The sequence below is a fragment of the Triticum aestivum genome, chromosome 7D (genome assembly GCF_018294505.1).
Source record: "Triticum aestivum cultivar Chinese Spring chromosome 7D, IWGSC CS RefSeq v2.1, whole genome shotgun sequence".
Classification (NCBI taxonomy): domain Eukaryota; kingdom Viridiplantae; phylum Streptophyta; class Magnoliopsida; order Poales; family Poaceae; genus Triticum; species Triticum aestivum.
Genome location: NC_057814.1, coordinates 196,227,752 through 196,248,020, shown reverse-complemented (window position 1 = coordinate 196,248,020; position 20,269 = coordinate 196,227,752). Strand labels below are relative to the sequence as shown.

At 44.5% G+C, this 20,269-nt stretch overlaps 1 pseudogene; it reads right to left on the bottom strand.

Moving 5' to 3' along the window:
- Window positions 1–439: 439 nt before the first annotated feature.
- On the bottom strand, window positions 440–2,190 carry LOC123168670 (proline-rich receptor-like protein kinase PERK12; annotated as a pseudogene).
- Between the last annotated feature and the right edge of the window lie 18,079 nt (window positions 2,191–20,269).

Genomic DNA, 20,269 nt, shown 5'->3' with positions numbered 1-20,269 from the left:
TGATGGTCATGAACTTCGTGATCACCGAGGATCGTGTGGAGGGTGAAAGGAGTGGATATCTGCGTTGGGGAAGAACATAGGGATTAGATGACTCAATTCCAGACAAATGAAGTGCCAGAGCAAAGAATTGGTTCTTGCCATGGGACGTCACGTGGAATTTGAATTTGCTTTGGAATCATCAAATGAATTCTAGGTGGCAGGTAAACAACTAAAATCCAAGATTTCGATTCCAAATCTCTAGTTCCAGGGCCAATTTCCCACATGCACATTCCTTTTCTTTTTTTCCGTTGTTGAGAAACTCCATATGCACATTTTCACGGTTGTCATCTACTCTACCTTGAAGCTCTTTGTTTTCTTTTAAGCCTTTCAATCAATCAATGCGACCTAGATAGGGCAACTTTTGCTAAAACTCGAGCAGTTTCTTGAACCGGAGGCGAAGGACATACAAGAAAAGGAAAAAAAAGAAAAGGTTTAGCTACAAGAGACACACAAACATGTTGGTCGATTGTCACCCCGCAGGCCGAGGCTGGTTCAGAGTACTGGCGGCGGCACCGTACTCCCCGGACGGCTCGAACTCCCCGGACGGCTCGAACTCCCCCGTGAACTCCTCGGTGGCGAAGGCGTGCGCCGGAGCTGCTCGAGGGCGGCCTCCTGCTGGCTGTTGTTGAACACCTGGCTCTGCCCCACCTTCACCCCGTTGCTCAGGTCCGACATGCTCCCCTCGTCCACGTCCACGTCCAGCGCCCTCATCACCTGCCGGTCGAACCACGCTACTTAATTCGCGCCGTGAAAATCTCGGTCGTGGTCACCACCAGCTCCTCGTTGTTCCATTCGAAGATGCGACTGACACACTTACCTGCACCATCCGGGGACGCTTGGGAGCCGAGTGGCGGATGCACGCAGCGGCGGCCTCCACCATCCTCACCATCTCGGCCTTGTTGTATCTGCCTTCCAGCCGCGGGTCGGCCAGCTCGTCGTGGTTGCCGGTCTCGATGGCGTCGGCGAGGATCGGCCGAGCCTGCATGCAAGAAGAGGACGACGGAGCAGTTGTGAGCTGTAACTTGTGTCAGTGACCAGTACGTGCTGCTGCAGGCGAGGAAACTCGTAGTCGTCGGTACCCATTCGGCGAGGCTCTCCTCCCCGAGCGGCCGGTCCTGGTCGACGGGCTTCCGGCCGGTGATGAGCTCCAGCAGCACCACGCCGAAGGAGAAGACGTCCGACCGGTCCGTCAGCTTCCCGCTGGACGCGTACTCCGGCGCGAGGTACCCAAACGTGCCCATGATGCGCGTCGACACGTGCGTGTGGGTGTCGTTGGAGAGCTTGGCCAGCCCGAAATCCGCGACCTGCATGCCATGCACATTCCAGACACTCGATCAGAAGAATATACCGGAAGAGAGAGAAAAAAGAACTCATCTGTTGGTTGATCGTGCCTGTGCTTCAAACGAGTAATCGAGCAGGATGTTGGCCGACTTGATGTCCCTGTGGATGATCCGCGGGTGACCTTGAAAACGAGACACCATCAGAAAACCATGAAGTATTTCTCGCCACGAACTCTTCACAACACACAACATGCATATATACACCTCAGGAGATCAACGTACAGTCTTCATGGAGGTAAGCCAACCCCTTGGCCGCGCCGATGGCGATCCTCAGCCTCGTCGGCCAGTCCATCGCCGGCACGCCGCGACCTGCACGCGTCAGATCAACCACACCAGAAGCCTCAGTCACAATCGCAGCAAAACCCACGCGACGATCCATGCATCTGCTCACCGACCGACCGTGCAGATGGTCCTCGAGGGTGCCGTTGGGGACGAACTCGTAGATGAGCATGCGGTGCTGCTGCGCCACGCAGTAGCCGACGAGGGAGACGAGGTGGCGGTGGTGGACGCGGCTGATGATCTCCACCTCCGCCTGGAACTCGCGCTCCCCCTGCCCGCTGCCGGCCTTGAGCTGCTTCACGGCCACGCACTTGCCGTCGGCGAGCCACCCCTTGTACACGCACCCGAACCCGCCCTCGCCGATCACGTTGTCGCGGGAGAAGTTGCTGGTGATGCTCGTCAGCTCCTCGTAGCTGAAGGACGACTTGGACTCCATACTGCCCGACGGGTACCCTGCCCCTCTGAAGCTGTCCGTGGGGCCCGGCGTCGAAGAGCCGTAGGAGAACCCGCCGGATGCTCCCGGCGGCGGCGGCCCGTAGAACGCCCCCGACGGGTGGTTGGAGCCCGTGAGTTGGCCCGAGTGCATGTAGTAGCTCCGGCTCCCATCTAAAGCCAAACGTACATAAAAAATTATCGGATTTTGCGCTACGTGTATTTTGAAGCTACGAGTATATACTACGACGGTGATGATTACCCGAGTGATAGACCATTCCCCCCATCATCTTCCTCCTCCTCCTCGTCACGATGAAGAAAATGGCCACGATGATGAACAACAAACCGGCAACGGAAGCGCCAGCAATGGCAGCCACTACCTGGCCATTTACTTGTGATGAGTGGAGCTGTTGTGCAGACGCAGAAGCTGCGCTTCCACCAGCACCATTAGTACTGGATGTACTCGCTGACGAACCTGCAGCCTGCATGCCGCCAGCCCCAGTGGCGCCACCTTGTGCTCCTGGGAGTTGAGCAGACATCACACCGACGGTACCAGGGGGTGCGATGGAGACGAGCCCTGGCGGTGCTCCGGGATGGCTATTTACTATAAAGACCACCGAATGGTTCGCCGGCGCCGGAGGAGGAGGAGGAGAGCGAGAAGGAGAAGGAGGTGGCTGGCTGCCATCAGGTGGCGAAGAACCTGCTTGGTCAACGTTACCATTCCATCCTGGCGGCGGCGGTGGAGATGAGCGAGGCGGAGGGCTCCGAGAGGAGGATGAAGACGGAGAAGGCTCTGAGTCTTCCGACTGCTCCGGAGGCGATGACCGTTTCGGCGGCGGCGAAGAGTCGGTATCTTCGCCGTCCCCGGAAGACTCGTCGGTCGGCGGCGGAGGTGAAGAGTCGGATTTTCCACCATTCCTGGAACTGGAAGGTCGGGAGGGCGACGAAGACGGCGACGGGGATGATTTTGATTTTGATGGTGGAGGAGACCGACGAGAGGACTGCGAGCTTTTAGAATCAGAGGGAGATGAATCTTGCGAGTCCGACGATGACGAGGAGGACCTCGAGCCTCCATCTTCGTCGTCTGAAGATGGCGGAGATGGACTAGACGAGTCGTCGCCATTCTCATCTGAAGAAGAGCCGGATGATCTCGATGACCGTCGGGGTGGAGGCGCCTTGGACTTGGACTTGGACTTGGAACCATCGGACCGATCATCGCTTGAGTCCTCTGATGATGAACCTGGCGACGGGGCTAGTCTCGGCATGCCTTCTCTATGAGATTCACGCGATCTCTTCTCCGGCGATCAGAATTTCTTCCGGATGCTTCCCTTGGGAAAATCATGAAGCGGCCTTCCCTGATCACGCTTGCCTCCGCCGCCGTCGCCTCCGCTCCTCGTGATGAAATTCAATCCCCAGAGTTGCTCCACCCCATTCTCTGTTAGTGCAGCTCCTCACCAACCATCTTCTCCCGACAGATGGCTTAGATTCACCTGGTACACCAGAGAAACCGCGGAGCAAGAACATTGGAAGAAAGGCGAGGGAGGGAGGAAAAGTGACCAAGAGGCACGAAAACGGGAAGAAAAACATGTGAATGTGATTGCCTAAGAATAGGGAGGCAGCAGGAGAGACTCGTCGTCGCAACAGCAGGATCCAACCTAACAAAAGATTTGGAGTGCTATATTTGGGCATCGCGGTTCAAAGCCCAAAATGGAAAATTGGGCGGTGATGCTATGTAGCGGCAAGCCGGCCGGCGTCCAACAGAGAGCTGCCATGTAGTACTACATGGGCCTAGGATTTTGGTATTGCACTTCTTTTCTTGATTTTTCACACCGTATTTCTTTTCTTTTTTAAAACGAAGACGTCAAATGCGTCCGGCTTTAAGTTAATAAACCCCCAACAGGCAGCGTAACATGACATAAGTCTTAATACATCACCAAAAGCCCTTCAGGCCCTCGCAAGCATGGTAGCAATATCATTACAAGGCAATGAAGGAAATATGCCCTAGAGGCAATAATAAAGTTGTTATTTATATTTTCTTATATCATGATAAATGTTTATTATTCATGCTAGAATTATATTAACCGGAAACTTAGTACATGTGTGTGAATACATAGACAAACAGAGTATCACTAGTATGCCTCTACTTGACTAGCTCGTTGAATCAAAGATGGTTATGTTTCCTAGCCATAGACATGAGTTGTCATTTGATTAACGGGATCACATCATTATAGAATGATGTGATTGACTTGACCCATTCCGTTAGCTTAGCACTTGATCGTTTAATATGTTGCTATTGCTTTCTTCATGACTTATACATGTTCCTATGACTATGAGATTATGCAACTCCCGATTACCGGAGGAACACTTTGTGTGCTACCAAACGTCACAACGTAACTGGGTGATTATAAAGGTGCTCTACAGGTGTCTCCGATGGTACTTGTTGAGTTGGCATAGATCGAGACTAGAATTTGTCACTTCGATTGTCGGAGAGGTATCTCTGGGCCCTCTCGGTAATGCACATCACTATAAGCCTTGCAAGCAATGTGACTAATGAGTTAGTTGCAGGATGATGCATTACGGAACGAGTAAAGAGACTTGCCGGTAACGAGATTGAACTAGGTATTGAGATACCGACGATCGAATCTCGGGCAAGTAACATACCGATGACAAAGGGAACAACGTATGTTGTTATGCGGTTTGACCGATAAAGATCTTCGTAGAATATGTAGGAGCCAATATGAGCATCCAGGTTCCGCTATTGTTTATTGACCGGAGACGTGTCTCGGTCATGTCTACATAGTTCTCGAACCCGTAGGGTCCGCACGCTTAACGTTCGGTGACGATCGGTATTATGAGTTTATGTGTTTTGATGTACCGAAGGTAGTTCGGAGTCCCGGATGAGATCGGGGACATGACGAGGAGTCTCGAAATGGTCGAGACGTAAAGATTGATATATTGGACGACTATATTCGGACATCGGAAAGGTTCTGAGTGATTTGGGTATTTTTTGAAGTACCGGGGGAGTTACGGGAATACGGGAGTACATATGGGCCTTAGTGGGCTTTAGGGGGAAAAGAGGAGAAGCCACGAGGGCTGGCTGCGCGCCCCCCATAGGCCTAGTCCGAATTGGACTAGGGGAGGGGCTGCGCCCCCTCTTTCCTTCTCCTCCCCCTCTCCTTCCTTCCCCCTCCTAGTAGGACTAGGAAAGGAGGAATCCTACTCCTACAAGGAGGAGGATTCCTCCTCCCCTTGGCGCGCCTAGAGAGGCCGGCCGGCCTACCCTCCCTCCTTTATATACGTGGGGAGGTTGGCACCCTAGAACACAACAAGTTGATTGTTTCAAGCCGTGTGCGGTGCCCCCCTCCACCATAACCCACCTCGATCATATCGTAGCGGTGCTTTAGGCGAAGCCCTGCGTCGGTAGCAACATCATCATCGTCATCACGCCGTAATGCTGACGGAACTCTCCCGCGAAGCTCTGCTGGATCGGAGCTCGTGGGACGTCATTGAGCTGAACGTGTGCTTAACTCGGAGGTGCCGTGTGCTCGGTACTTGGATCGGTCGGATCGTGAAGACGTACGACTACATCAACCGCGTTCTCATAACGCTTCCGCTTATGGTCTACGAGGGTACGTGGACGACACTCTCCCCTCTCGTTGCTATGCATCACCATGATCTTGCGTGTGCATAGGAATTTTTTTGAAATTACTACGTTTCCCAACAGTGGCATCCGAGCCAGGTTTATGCGTAGATGTTATATGCACGAGTAGAACACAAGTGAGTTGTGGGCGATACAAGTCATACTGCTTACCAGCATGTCATACTTTGATTCGGCGGTATTGTTGGATGAAGCGGCCCGGACCGACATTACGCGTACGCTTACGCGAGACTAGTTCTACCGACGTGCTTTGCACACAGGTGGCTGGCGGGTGTCAGTTTCTTCAACTTTAGTTGAATCGAGTGTGGCTACGCTCGGTCCTTGTGAAGGTTAAAACAACACATACTTGACGAAATATCGTTGTGATTTTGATGCGTAGGTAAGAACGGTTCTTGCTCAGCCCGTAGCAGCCACGTAAAACTTGCAACAACAAAATAGAGGACGTCTAACTTGTTTTTGCAGGGCATGTTGTGATGTGATATGGTCAAGACGTGATAAGATATAAATTGTTGTATGAGATGATCATGTTTTGTTAAAGTTATCGGCAACTGGCAGGAGCCTTATAGTTGTCTCTTTATTGCATAAGATGCAAGTGCCATGTAATTGCTTTACTTTATCGCTATGCGATAGCAATAGTTGCAAAAGCAATAGCTGGTGAGACGACCATGTGACGACATGTTGATAAAAGATCAAGATGATGGAGATCATGGTGTCATGCCGGTAACAATGAAGATCATGACAGTACTTTGGAGATGGAGATCAAAAGCACAAGATGATGATGGCCATATCATGTCACATATTTTGATTGCATGTGATGTTTATCTTGTATGCATCTTATTCTGATTTGATTGACGGTAGCATTGTAAGATGATCCATCACTAAATTTCAAGGTACAAGTGTTCTCCCTGAGTATGCACCGTTGCCAAAGTTCGTCGTGCCGAGACACCACGTGATGATCCGGTGTGATAAGCTCTACGTTCATATACAACGGGTGCAAGCCAGTTTTGCACACGCAGAATACTCGGGTTAAACTTGACGAGCCTAGCATATACAGATATGGCCTTGGAACACTGGAGACCGAAAGGTCGAGCGTGAATCATATAGTAGATATGATCAACATAGTGATGTTCACCATTGAAAACTACTCCATCTCACGTGATGATCGGACATGGTTTAGTTGATTTGGATCATGTGATCATTTAGATGACTAGAGGGATGTCTATCTAAGTGGGAGTTCTTAAGTAATATAATTAATTGAACTTTAAATTATCATGAACTTAGTCCTGGTAGTATTAGCATATCTATGTTGTAGATCAATAGCTCGCGTTTAGCTCCCCTGTTTTATTTTTGATATGTTCCTAGAGAAAACTAAGTTGAAAGATGTTATTAGCAATGATGCGGATTGGATCCGTGATCTGAGGATTATCCTCATTGCTGCACAGAAGAATTATGTCCTTGATGCACCGCTAGGTGACAGACCGATTGCAGGAGCAGATGCAGATGTTATGAACGTTTGGCAAGCTCGATATGATGACTACTTGATAGTTTAGTGCACCATGCTTTATGGCTTAGAATCGGGGCTTCAAAGACGTGTTGAACGCCATGGAGCATATGAGATGTTCCAAGAGTTGAAATTAGTATTTCAGACTCATGCCCATGTCGAAAGGTATGAGACCTTTGACAAGCATTTTGCCTACAAGATGGAGAAGAATTGCTCAGCTAGTGAGCATGTGCTCAGAATGTCTGAGTACTACAATCACTTGAATCAAGTGGGAGCTAATCTTCCAAATAAGATAGTGATTGACAAAGTTCTCTACTCATTATCACCAAGTTACTAGAACTTTGTGATGAACTATAATATGCAAGGGATAATGGAAATGATTCCCAAGCCCTTCGTGATGCTGAAATCGACGAAGGTAGAAATCAAGAAAAGCATCAAGTGTTGATGGTTGACAAGACCACTAGTTTCAAGAAAAGGGCAAAGGGAAGAAGGGGAACTTCAAGAAGAACGGCAAGCAAGTTGCTGCTCAAGTGAAGAAGCCCAAGTCTGGATGTAAGCCTGAGACTAAGTGCTTCTACTGCAAAGGGACTGGTCACTGGAAGCAGAACTGCCCCAAGTATTTGGCGGATAAGAAGGATGGCAAAGTGAACAAAGGTATATTTGATATACATGTTATTGATGTGTACTTTACTAGTGTTTATAGCAACCCCTCAGTATTTGATACTAGTTCAGTTGCTAAGATTAGTAACTCGAAACAGGAGTTGCAGAATGAACAGAGACTAGTTAAGGGTGAAGTGACGATGTGTGTTGGAAGTGGTTCCAAGATTGATATGATCATCATCACACACTCCCTATACTTTCGGGATTAGTGTTGAACCTAAATAAATGTTATTTGGTGTTTGCGTTAAGCATGAATATGATTTGATCATGTTTATTGCAATACGGTTATTCATTTAAAGTCAGAGAATAATTGTTGTCCTGTTTACATGAATAAAACCTTCAATGGTCATACACCCAAGGTGAATGGTTTATTGAAACTCGATCGTAGTGATACACATATTCATAATATTGAAGCCAAAAGATGCAAAGTTAATAATGATAGTGCAACTTATTTGTGGCACTGCCGTTTAGGTCATATTGGTGTAAAGCGCATGAAGAAAATCCATGTTGATGGGCTTTTGGAATCACTTGATTATGAATCAGTTGATGCTTGCGAACCATGCCTCATGGGCAAGATGACTAAGACTCCGTTCTCCGGAACAATGGAGCGAGCAACAGACTTGTTGGAAATAATACATATTGATGTCTACAGTCCGATGAGTGTTGAGGCTCGCGGCAGGTTTCGTTATTTTCTGACCTTCACAGATGATTTGAGCAGATATGGGTATATCTACTTGATGAAACATAAATCTGAAACATTTGAAAAGTTCAAAGAATTTCAGAGTGAAGTGGAAAATCATCGTAACAAGAAAATAAAGTTTCTACGATCTGATCGTGGAGGAGAATATTTGAGTTACGAGTTTGGTCTTTATTTGAAACAATGTGGAATAGTTTCGCAACTCACGCCACCCGGAACACCACACCGTAATGGTGTGTCCGAAGGTCATAACCGTACTTTATTGGATATAGTGCAATCTATGATGTCTCTTACCGATTTACCACTATCGTTTTTGGGGTTATGCATTAGAGACAGCTACATTCACATTAAATAGGGCACCATCTAAATCCGTTGAGACGACACCGTATGAACTATGGTTTGGCAAGAAACCTAAGCTGTCGTTTCTTAAAGTTTGGGATTGCGATGCTTATGTGAAAAAGTTTCTTCCTGATAAGCTCAAACCCAAATCAGAGAAATGTGTCTTCATAGGACACCCAAAGGAGACAGTTGGGTACACCTTCTGTCACAGATTCGAGGGCAAGACATTTGTTGCTAAGAATGGACCCTTTCTAGAGAAGGAGTTTCTCTCGAAAGAAGTGAGTGGGAGGAAAGTAGAACTTGATGAGGTAACTGTACCTGCTCCCTTATTGGAAAGTAGTTTATCACAGAAATCTGTTCCTGTCACTCCTACACCAATTAGTGAGGAAGCTAATGATGATGATCATGTAACTTTAGATCAAGTTACTACCGAACCTCGTAGGTCAACCAGAGTGAGATCCGCACCAGAGTGGTACGGTAATCCTGTTCTGGAGGTCATGTTACTTGACCATGACGAACCTACGAACTATGAGAAGCAATGATGAGCCGAGATTCCGCAAAATGGCTTGAGGCCATGAAATCTGAGATGGGACCCATGTATGAGAACAAAGTGTGGACTTTGGTTGACTTGCCCGATGATCGGCAAGCCATAGAAAATAAATGGATCTTCAAGAGGAAGACGGACGTTGATAGTAGTGTTACTATCTACAAAGCTAGACTTGTCAAAAAAGGTTTTTGACAAAGTTCAAGGTGTTGACTACGATGAGATTTTCTCACTCGTAGCGATGCTTAAGTCTGTGCGAATCATGTTAGCAAATTGCCACATTTTATGAAATCTGGCAAATGGATGTCAAAACTACATTCCTTAATGGATTTCTTAAAGAAGAGTTGTATATGATGCAACCAGAAAGTTTTGTCGATCCTAATGGTGCTAACAAAATGTGCAAGCTCCAGCGATCCATCTATGGACTAGTGCAAGCATCTCGGAGTTGGAATATACGCTTTGATGAGTTGATCAAAGCATATAGTAGACTTGCGGTGAAGCCTGTGTTTACAAGAAAGTGAGTGGGGGCACTACAACATTTCTGATAAGTATATGTGAATGACATATTGTTGATCGGAAATAATGTAGAATTTTCTAGAATGCATAAAGGAGTATTTGAAAGGAGTTTTTCAAAGAAAGACCTCGGTAAAGCTGCTTACATATTGAGCATCAAGATATATAGAGATAGATCAAGACGCTTGATAAGTTTTTTCAATGAGTACATACATTGACAAGATTTTGAAGTAATTCAAAATGGAACAGTCAAAGAAAAAGTTCTTGCCTGTGTTACAAGGTGTGAAATTGAGTAAGACCCAAAGCCCGACCACGGCAGAAGATAGAAAGAGAATGAAAGTCATTCCCTTTGCCTCAGCCATAGGTTCTATAAAGTATGCCATGCTGTGTACCAGATCTATTATATACCCTACACTGAGTTTGGCAAGGGAGTACAATAGTGATCTAGGAGTAGATCACTGAACAGCGGTCAAAATTATCCTTAGTGGGATAAGGATATGTTTCTTGATTATGGAAGTGACAAAAGGTTCGTCGTAAAGGGTTACGCCGATGCACGTTTTGACACTGATCCAGATGATTCTAAGTCTCAATCTGGATACATATTGAAAGTGGGAGCAATTAGCTAAAGTAGCTCCGTGCAGAGCATTGTACACATAGAAATTTGCAAAATACATGCGGATCTGAATTTGGCAGACCCGTTGACTAAACTTCTCTCACAAGCAAAACATGACCACACCTTAGTACTCTTTGGGTGTTAATGGCATGGCGATGTGAACTAGATTACTAACTCTAGTAAACCCTTTGAGTGTTGTCCACATGGCGATGTGAACTATGGACATTAATCACATGGTGATGTGAACTATTGGTGTTAAATCACATAGCGATGTGAACTAGATTATTGACTCTAGTGCAAGTGGGAGACTGAAGGAAATATGCCCTATAGGCAATAATAAGTTGTTATTTATATTTCCTTATATCATGATAAATGTTTATTCATGCTAGAATTGTATTAACTGGAAACTTAGTACATGTGTGTAAATACATAGACAAACAGAGTGTCACTAGTATGCCTCTACTTGACTAGCTCGTTGAATCAAAGATGGTTAAGTTTAAGTTTCCTAGCATAGACATGAGTTGTCATTTGATTAACGGGATCACATCATTATAGAATGATGTGATTGACTTGACCCATTCCGTTAGCTTAGCACTTGATCGTTTAGTATGTTGCTATTGCTTTCTTCATGACTTATACATGTTCCTATGACTATGAGATTATGCAACTCCCGATTACCGGAGGAACACTTTGTGTGCTACCAAACGTCACAACGTAACTGGGTGATTATAAAGGTGCTCTACAGGTGTCTCCGATGGTACTTGTTGAGTTGGCATAGATCGAGACTAGAATTTGTCACTCCGATTGTCGGAGAGGTATCTCTGGGCCCTCTCGGTAATGCACATCACTATAAGCCTTGCAAGCAATGTGACTAATGAGTTAGTTGCGGGATGATGCATTACGGAACGAGTAAAGAGACTTGCCGGTAACGAGATTGCACTAGGTATTGAGATACCGACGATCGAATCTCGGGCAAGTAACATACCGATGACAAAGGGAACAACGTATGTTGTTATGCGGTTTGACCGATAAAGATCTTCGTAGAATATATAGGAGCCAATATGAGTATCTAGGTTCCGCTATTGTTTATTGACCGGAGACGTGTTTCGGTCATGTCTACATAGTTCTCGAACCCGTAGGGTCCGCACGCTTAAAGTTCGGTGACGATCGGTATTATGAGTTTATGTGTTTTGATGTACCGAAGGTAGTTCGGAGTCCCGGATGAGATCGGGGACATGACGAGGAGTCTTGAAATGGTCGAGACATAAAGATCGATATATTGGACGACTATATTCGGACATCGGAAAGGTTCCGAGTGATTCGGGTATTTTTCGGAGTACCGGGGGAGTTACGGGAATACGGGAGTACATATGGGCCTTAGTGGGCTTCAGGGCGAAAAGAGGAGAAGCCACGAGGGCTGGCCGCGCGCCCCCCATGGGCCTAGTCCAAATTGGACTAGGGGAGGGGCTGCGCCCCCTCTTTCCTTCTCCTCCCCCTCTCCTTCCTTCCCCTCCTAGTAGGACTAGAAAAGGAGGAATCCTACTCCTACTAGGAGGAGGATTCCTCCTCCCCTTGGCGCGCCTAGAGAGGCCGGCCGGCCTCCCCTCCCTCCTTTATATACGTGGGGAGGGGGGCACCGTAGAACACAACAAGTTGATTGTTCCAAGCCGTGTGCGGTGCCCCCCTCCACCATAATCCAACTCGATCATATCGTAGCGGTGCTTAGGCGAAGCCCTGCGTCGGTAGCAACATCATCATCGTCATCATGCCGTCGTGCTGACGGAACTCTCCCGCGAAGCTTTGCTGGATCGGAACTCGTGGGACGTCATCGAGCTGAACGTGTGCTGAACTCGGAGGTGCCGTGCGTTCGGTACTTGGATCGGTAGGATCGTGAAGACGTACGACTATATCAACCGCGTTCTCATAACGCTTCCACTTACGGTCTACGAGGGTACGTGGACGACACTCTTCCCTCTCGTTGCTATGCATCACCATGATCTTGCGTGTGCGTAGGAGTTTTTTTTGAAATTACTACGTTTCCCAACAGGCAGAAACCCGTAGAGAGCGCGCAGGCTCGTCAAGCAGCAAAAGGGACCACGTCCTAGCCCGCGGTCGAAGGCTCCCTAGCCAACCCATACACGTGAATCAGGCGTTCTTGAGCAGTCTTGATGATCTCAGTATCCTTGCGCCTCCCCAATGGACTCCATTGCTGCAGGAAGAGGTTGCATTTGTAGATGACGTTAGCCGAATGCGATGGAAAACATCACTCAATAGTAAACTTATTCCTAGTCAGCCACAAAGCCCATAGGAGTGCCCCTACACAGCTCCATAACACCCGCTTAACGGGCCCGTGCAAAGCGTCTAATATGTGAATTAGGTTACCCACCGATCTGGGATCCCAGTGAACACCAGCCGCGGTCCGGACTGCGCTCCAAGCAAACCTCGCTAGTGGGCACTGAAAAAAGACGTGATTGGCATCTTCTAGAGCACCGCACAGCACACAAGGGCCGGTGGCCAGGCCATTGCGTTTGGCCACGTTGAGGGAGGTGGGGAGTTTGTTGTGAAACAGTTGCCAAAGAAAGATTTTGATCTTCAGAGGCAGCCGCGCTTTCCACAACCCTTTAACCACCATCTACGCCGACCCTTGACACATCTTGTGGTATAAAGACTTAACCGTGAACTTGCCCGAGCTGGTAAGCGCCCAGCTTACCGTGTCAGGCTGGCCCGTTAGGCCAACATGGCTAGTTAGCTGCGTCAACGTCACAAAGCTAACTTGCTCTGGCCCACTAAGTTCCCTTTTAAAATGGATTTCCGGAGGGGATGAGGCCAACGCCTCCGCCACCGCCATTGTCGGATCGACGGCAATGGCATACAAGTCGCGGAATTCGGCCCACAAAGGCTGAGCCCCAATCCAATGGTCAGTCCAGAAACGAGCGGACCGGCCATCCCCAATCGAGAATTTTGCCCCCAAGGCGAAAGCTGGTTTGATCGTCTGCAGATCGTTCGAGAAGGGAGAACCCCTCGTCCTCCCTTCGAAAAAATTCCCATTCGGGAAATATTTCGCCTTTAGAAGATCTAACCACAGCCCGAAGCCCCCTAGGTGATCTTCCAAATTCATTTGCATAACAACACGATGTTGAGAATCCTTGTGTTGGTGATCCCGAGGCCTCCCAAGGCTTTGGGTCGACACACCCACGCCCACTTAACCATATGATATTTACGAGTGGGGCTCGTTCCTTCCTAGAAGAACTTGGACCGGGGAGTGTCCATCTTTGCATGGACCCCTTCCGCGAGCAAGAAAAGGCCCATGGCAAACATGGGTCGGGAGGATAGGCTCGAGTTTGTGAGGACGAGCCTAGCAGCTTTCGACAGAAACTTCCCCCTCCAGGGGCAAACCCTGCCCCTCACCTTGGCACATAGATGTTCCCAATCCTCTATGGTGGGTCGTTTGGTGTCCACCGGGAGCCCAAGGCACACAAACGGGAACTTACCCACCTTGCAGTTGAGCAGGTCCGCTATGCGTTTCCCCTCCGTCGGCTCTACCCCCATGGAGACCACCTCGCATTTGTGGAAATTGATTTTGAGCCCCGACATGAGTTCAAAACTTAGGAGAATCGCCTTGACCGTGGCTATGCTATGGTGGTTCGGGCAAAACATCAGTAACGTGTCATCCGCATCCTGTAGATGAGTCAAACTGGAAAATGCTATTTGTCGCTCGCTGCGTCAAACTGCCGGCGCTTCGCATAGGCGAGCGACTGAGCAGCGACGCAACGGGCCGGCCCGTTTAACCGTTCCAACGCCCCCGTTTCTGGAAACCTTCTAGAGGTTCCCAGCTGGTTTTTTCTGGTTTTGGGAAACTTCTAGAAGGTTCCTTGAACCTTTTTTTCTTTATTCTGTTTTTCTATTTTCTATTTTCTTTTCTTTTCTCTCATTTTCCTATTTCTGTTTTTTTCTTTTGTTCCTTTATTCTGATTTTTCTATTTTCTTTTTTCTTTTCTTTTCTCTCATATTCCTTTTCCTGTTTTTTTTTCTTTTGTTTCTATTTCCTTTTTTATTAATTTAAAATTTGTGCACAGTTCAAAAAAATCATGGTTTTTCAAAGTTTGTGCATAATTCGAAAACTGTTCATGGTTTCAAAATTTGTTCACAATTCAAAAAAATTTATGGGTTTAATGTTTGTTCAGAATTTAAAAAATGTTTTGTTCAGGAATTTTGAAATTTCATCATATTTGAAAATTTGTTCACAATTCAAATAATATTCGCGGTTTAATGAAAAATGTTCACAATTTTATAGTTTTATTCATGAATTTGACATTTGTTCATGTTCCAAAATTTGGTCACAATTCAAAAATGTTCACGATTGTCAAAATTTGTTCGCAGATTCCAAAAATGTTCACAATGTTCTAATTTTATTCACGAAGTTGAAATTTATTCATGTTTTAAAATTTGTTCACAATTAGAAAAAAATTACGGTTTCAAAATTTGTTCAGAATTCGAAAATGTCAAAATTTCATAATTTTGTTCACAATTTTGAAATTTGTTCATTATCAAAATTTGTTCACAATTCGAAAAATGTTCGCAGTTTCAAAATTTGTTCGCAGATTTGGAAAATGTTCGCGGTTTTATAATTTTGTTCACAAATTTGAAATTTATTCATGTTTCTAAATTTTTTCACAATTCAAAATGTGTATGAGATTTTTTTTAAATGTTCCATTTTACAAAAAATATGTTCGTATTTCGGAATTTTTTGTCTTTTCAAATTTAGTCTGAGTTTTGGAAAAATGTTCGGAATTTCCAAAAATCATTGGGGTTTTACAAAAAATGTATAAAAAATTTCAAATTTATTAGCATTTCCTTTCTTCATAAAACTGTATGCGTTTTTCCATAAGTTTTTCAAATTATTTAGAAATCCATAAGGTACAACCAAACAAGGTGCTACAGTGAATGCGCAGGTATACTCACTTCTTATATTGCGATGCGAAATGTCATGAATAGCTGATGGCTGTAGTGGCTAACGTCACTCGTAAATAGCCAGGCGGTCACGAGTTCGATTCCCTTCCTCCACCTCATTCTTTCTCTTTCGCACTAGCTAGCTTCTGTGCCCTGGAGTGGGCCGGCCCAGTCGCAGCGCCCCCTGTGCGTCGGCGCGCTATTGGACGCTCCCGTATTTCTGTCCTCTTTTCCGACAACTGGCCCACTCTTATAATTCACATGCATGCATGATACTAATGTGGCAGAACCACTCCCCCCCCCCCCCTCTCTCTCTCTCTCTCTTCTCCCACACAATAAATCCAATCTTTTCTTTTCTCTGGACTAATTTAAAACATTAATATCTTTTAAACCATATATTTGTTTCTGAATATATTTTTATATTTGAACTCCTTTCGCCATAACCTTTAAAATGAGACCAATCTTGAATATTTTACAACCATATATAAATTTGCACGTATATTTCACATTTTAAAATAATCAGCTTTAAAGAGATACATTACAATTTCACTTCCTGTAGATGCTATTTCACAATTTCGACCCAACATTTCACTTTTCACCGGCTTATTTCAAAAAATAACAACTAATTTAATCGCACATTTCTCAAATAACCTAATTCAATCTTTTAAAATAAATTGTTTCACATTTCAAAATAATCAATTCCAAATGATACATTACAATTTCACTTTCTATGCTTACTATTTCACAATTCAGAACCAACATTTCACTTTTCACTGGCTTGTTTCACAAAAATAATCCATATTACAATTGCACATTTCTCAAATAACTTGTACAACTCTTTTGAAATAAATTGTTTCAGATTTTCAAATAATTTGTTTCACAATGTTATATTATAATGTCACTTTCGTGGTTACTATTTCACAATTCAGAACGTACATTTCACTTTTGACTGGCTTGTTTCACAAAAAACATATATTTCAACTGCACATTTCTCAAATAAACTATTTCATTCTTTTGAAATAAATCGTTACACATTTTTGAATAATTAGTTTCACAAAGATAAATTATAATTTCACCTTTTGTGGTTGCTATTTCATAATTCAGAAGCTACATATTATTATTCACTCAGTTGTCTCATAAAAAGCACATCTATTTCAGTTGCTCATTTTTTAAATAACATATTTCACTCTTTGAAAATAAATTGTTACACATTTCCAAATAATCAGTTTCACAAGTTGACATTTTAGTTTCTTTTTTAACTTTCAAAACCGATATTTCACTTCCTCTCTCTCGTTTCACAAAATCCACATTTTTCAAGTGAACTAGGTTTGTTTCACATACGAAATGTGAAACATTGAAATCTAAACGTGTTTGAAATATATCCAAAATTGGTTTACTTCAAATGGTCTTGGCGCCAGGAGTTCAAATATATAAATTGTTTCACAAACGAACTTATCTAAAAGATATAAATGTTTTTAATTGGTCAAAATGAAAAAAGTCCATGGATTTGTTTGCAAGTGAGGGAGAAAAGACAGATGCATACGTGTGTGAGAGAAAAGTGACATCCATGTCTGTGATGTAACAATAAAAGGTGTGTGCCAATAGCTGTATTTGACCTAGTATTCATTTTCTATAGCAAAAAGGGATGAACAGTTTCTCTTCGTTGACCAAATCTTAAAGCAGATATTCCGTGGTGAGATCATTGCCGGCACATGCCGAACCGCTAAAAATGAGTTTGCAGTTCAAAGCCCCATGTGAAATAAAATGTCAAATGAGAGCAATTTGCAAGAAAGTAGGAGTTGAGATAAAATAATGAGAGTAATTGCTATTTTTGGTTTGAGGTTCCGACTATTGGAATTTATCCCAGCTGTAAGGGCATCTTCAATGGCAGCCCGCAAATTTCCTCCCGCAACCATCCATGGACGTGGATGCAGGAGGCCACCATCCAACGTTGCCCACGTACATTCGGCCTCTCTAATATTCTTGGAAAGCTCGCACGTTCAAATAGCCGCATATATAGAGTTTAGACGTGCAAGTAGCCACATACATAGAGTACAAACATTCAAATAGCCGCATGCAGCAGTGTTTGATGACCCATAAGTATAGCGGATCTATCGTAGTCCTTTCAATAAGTAAGAGTGTCGAACCCAACGAGGAGCAAAAGGAAATGACAAGCGATTTTCAGCAAGGTATTCTCTGCAAGCATTGAAATTTTCGGTAACAAATAGTTGTGTGATAAGATAATTCGTAACGGGCAACAAGTAACAAAAGTAACTAAGGTGCAGCAAGGTGGCCCAATCCTTTTTGTAGCAAAGGACAAGTTTGGACAAACTCTTATATAAAGCAAAGCGCTCCCGAGGACACATGGGAATTATTGTCAAGTTAGTTTTCATCATGTTCATATGATTCGCGTTCGTTATTTTGATAATTTGATATGTGGGTGGACCAGTGCTTGGGTGCTGTCCTTACTTGAACAAGCCTCCCACTTATGATTAACCCCTCTCGCAAGCATCCGCAACTACGAAAGAAGAATTATGATAAATCTAACCATAGCATGAAACATGTGGATCCAAATCAGCCCCTTACGAAGCAACGCATAAACTAGGGTTTAAACTTCTGTCACTCTAGCAACCCATCATCTACTTATTACTTCCCAGTGCCTTCCCCTAGGCCAAAAGCATGGTGAAGTGTCATGTAGTCGACGTTCACATAACACCACTAGAGGAGAGACAACATACATCTCATCAAAATATCGAACGAATACCAAATTCACATGATTACTTATAATAAGACTTCTCCCATGTCCTCGGGAACAAACATAACTACTCACAAAGCATATTCATGTTCATAATCAGAGGGGTATTAAATAGCATTAGGAAGATCCTCGGTAAGAAATGTGTCCGTATATTAAAAATACCTCATAAATGAGATCAGAAAATATATGTAAGATTTGTTAAAAAAGAACAAAGGACTCTAAGGGAAGTGATGCACATACTGTACTATTCAGGAACGCTGTAGTTTGAAGAACCTAGCGCTGGATTTATTGAAGACAAAATAATCATGACGAATGCATAGCAAAGAAAATAATATCTTACAAGAATAACCAAGAAGAAAACAAATAACTTGAGAATGAATGTGTGTGAACCCGTGTCAAAATGCATAAGACGCATCGAGGCGCTCCAGCAATACAAGTGCGCACACAGGTTCAAAACATGCCTGGAACCTTTATGATATCTTTACTTAACACATTAACTGGACTGTTATTTCAGGATCTCAACATATGATCTTCCACCGAATAAACCAACTAGCATCAACTACAAGGAGTAATCAACACTACTAGCAACCCACAGGTACCAATCTGAGGTTTTGAGACAAAGATCGGATACAAGAGATGACCTAGGGTTTGAGAGGAGATGGTGCTGGTGAAGATGTTGACGTAGATTGACCCCCTCTCGATGAGAGGATCGTTGGTGATGACGATGGCTTCGATTTCCCCCTCCGGGAGGGAAGTTTCCCCAGCAGAACAGCTCTGCCGGAGTCCTAGATTGCTTCTGCTCAGGTTCTGCCTCGGGACGGCGGCGCTTCATCCCGAAATCTCTCTCTTGATTTTCCCAGGTCAAAACCCTCAATATAGCTGAAGATGGGCACCGAAGGCCTGCCATGGGGCACATAAGCCACAGGGGCGCGCCCCCAGGCTTGTGTCCACCTGGTGGGTCCCCTCTGGTATTTCCTTCGCCCAATATTTTTTATATATTTCAAAATAATTCTCCGTAAATTTTCAGGACTTTTGGAGTTGTGAAGAATAGGTCTCTCAGATTTGCTCCTTTCCGGTCCAGAATTCCAGCTGCCGGCATTTTCCCTCTTCACGTAAATCTTATAAAATAAGAGAGAAAAGGCATAAGTATTGTACCATAATGTGTAATAACAGCCCGTAATGCAATAAATATCAATATAAGAGCATGATGCAAAATGGATGTATCAACTCCCCCAAGTTTAGACCTCGCTTGTCCTCAAGCGAAAGACGAAATCGATAAATATGTCCACATGTTTAGAGATAGAGGTGTCGATAAAATAAAATACGGACATGATGGCATCATGATCATGTTTAGAACAACAACATATATTGTCATATAATCTCTTATGCCAAAGAAATAATTCGTTCACAAGGTAAAGTATGAATCAAAAACTTTATTGAAAACCAACAAACTATGATCTCAGTCATTGAAACAATTGCAATTTATCATAATATCAGAAATAGTCAATGTAAGAGCTTTTTGTATAGAAAGTCCACATACTCAACCATCTTTTAGTCTTTCACGATTGTTAACACTCACGACACTTATGAGTTCAAAGCCTCAGTCAGACACAGAGAAAGATAGGGGCATATAGTTTCGTCTCCCAACCCTTTACCTCAAGGGTAATGTCAAGAATGATACTTTATGATAACCTGCATCTGAGTGGATATATATATCTGGATCTTTCTCCAACACATAGTGCTTGCCAAAAGAAAAGGTGTAAAAGGAAAGGTGAAGATCACCATGACTCTTTTGTAAAGGTAGAAGATAAAAGTAAAAGATAGGCCCTTCGTCGAGCAAACCAGAGGTTGTCATGCGCTTTTATGGTTGAATGCACAAAATCTTAATGCAAAAGAACATCACTTTATATTGCCGCTTGTGATAAAGAACTTTATTATGTAGTCTGTCG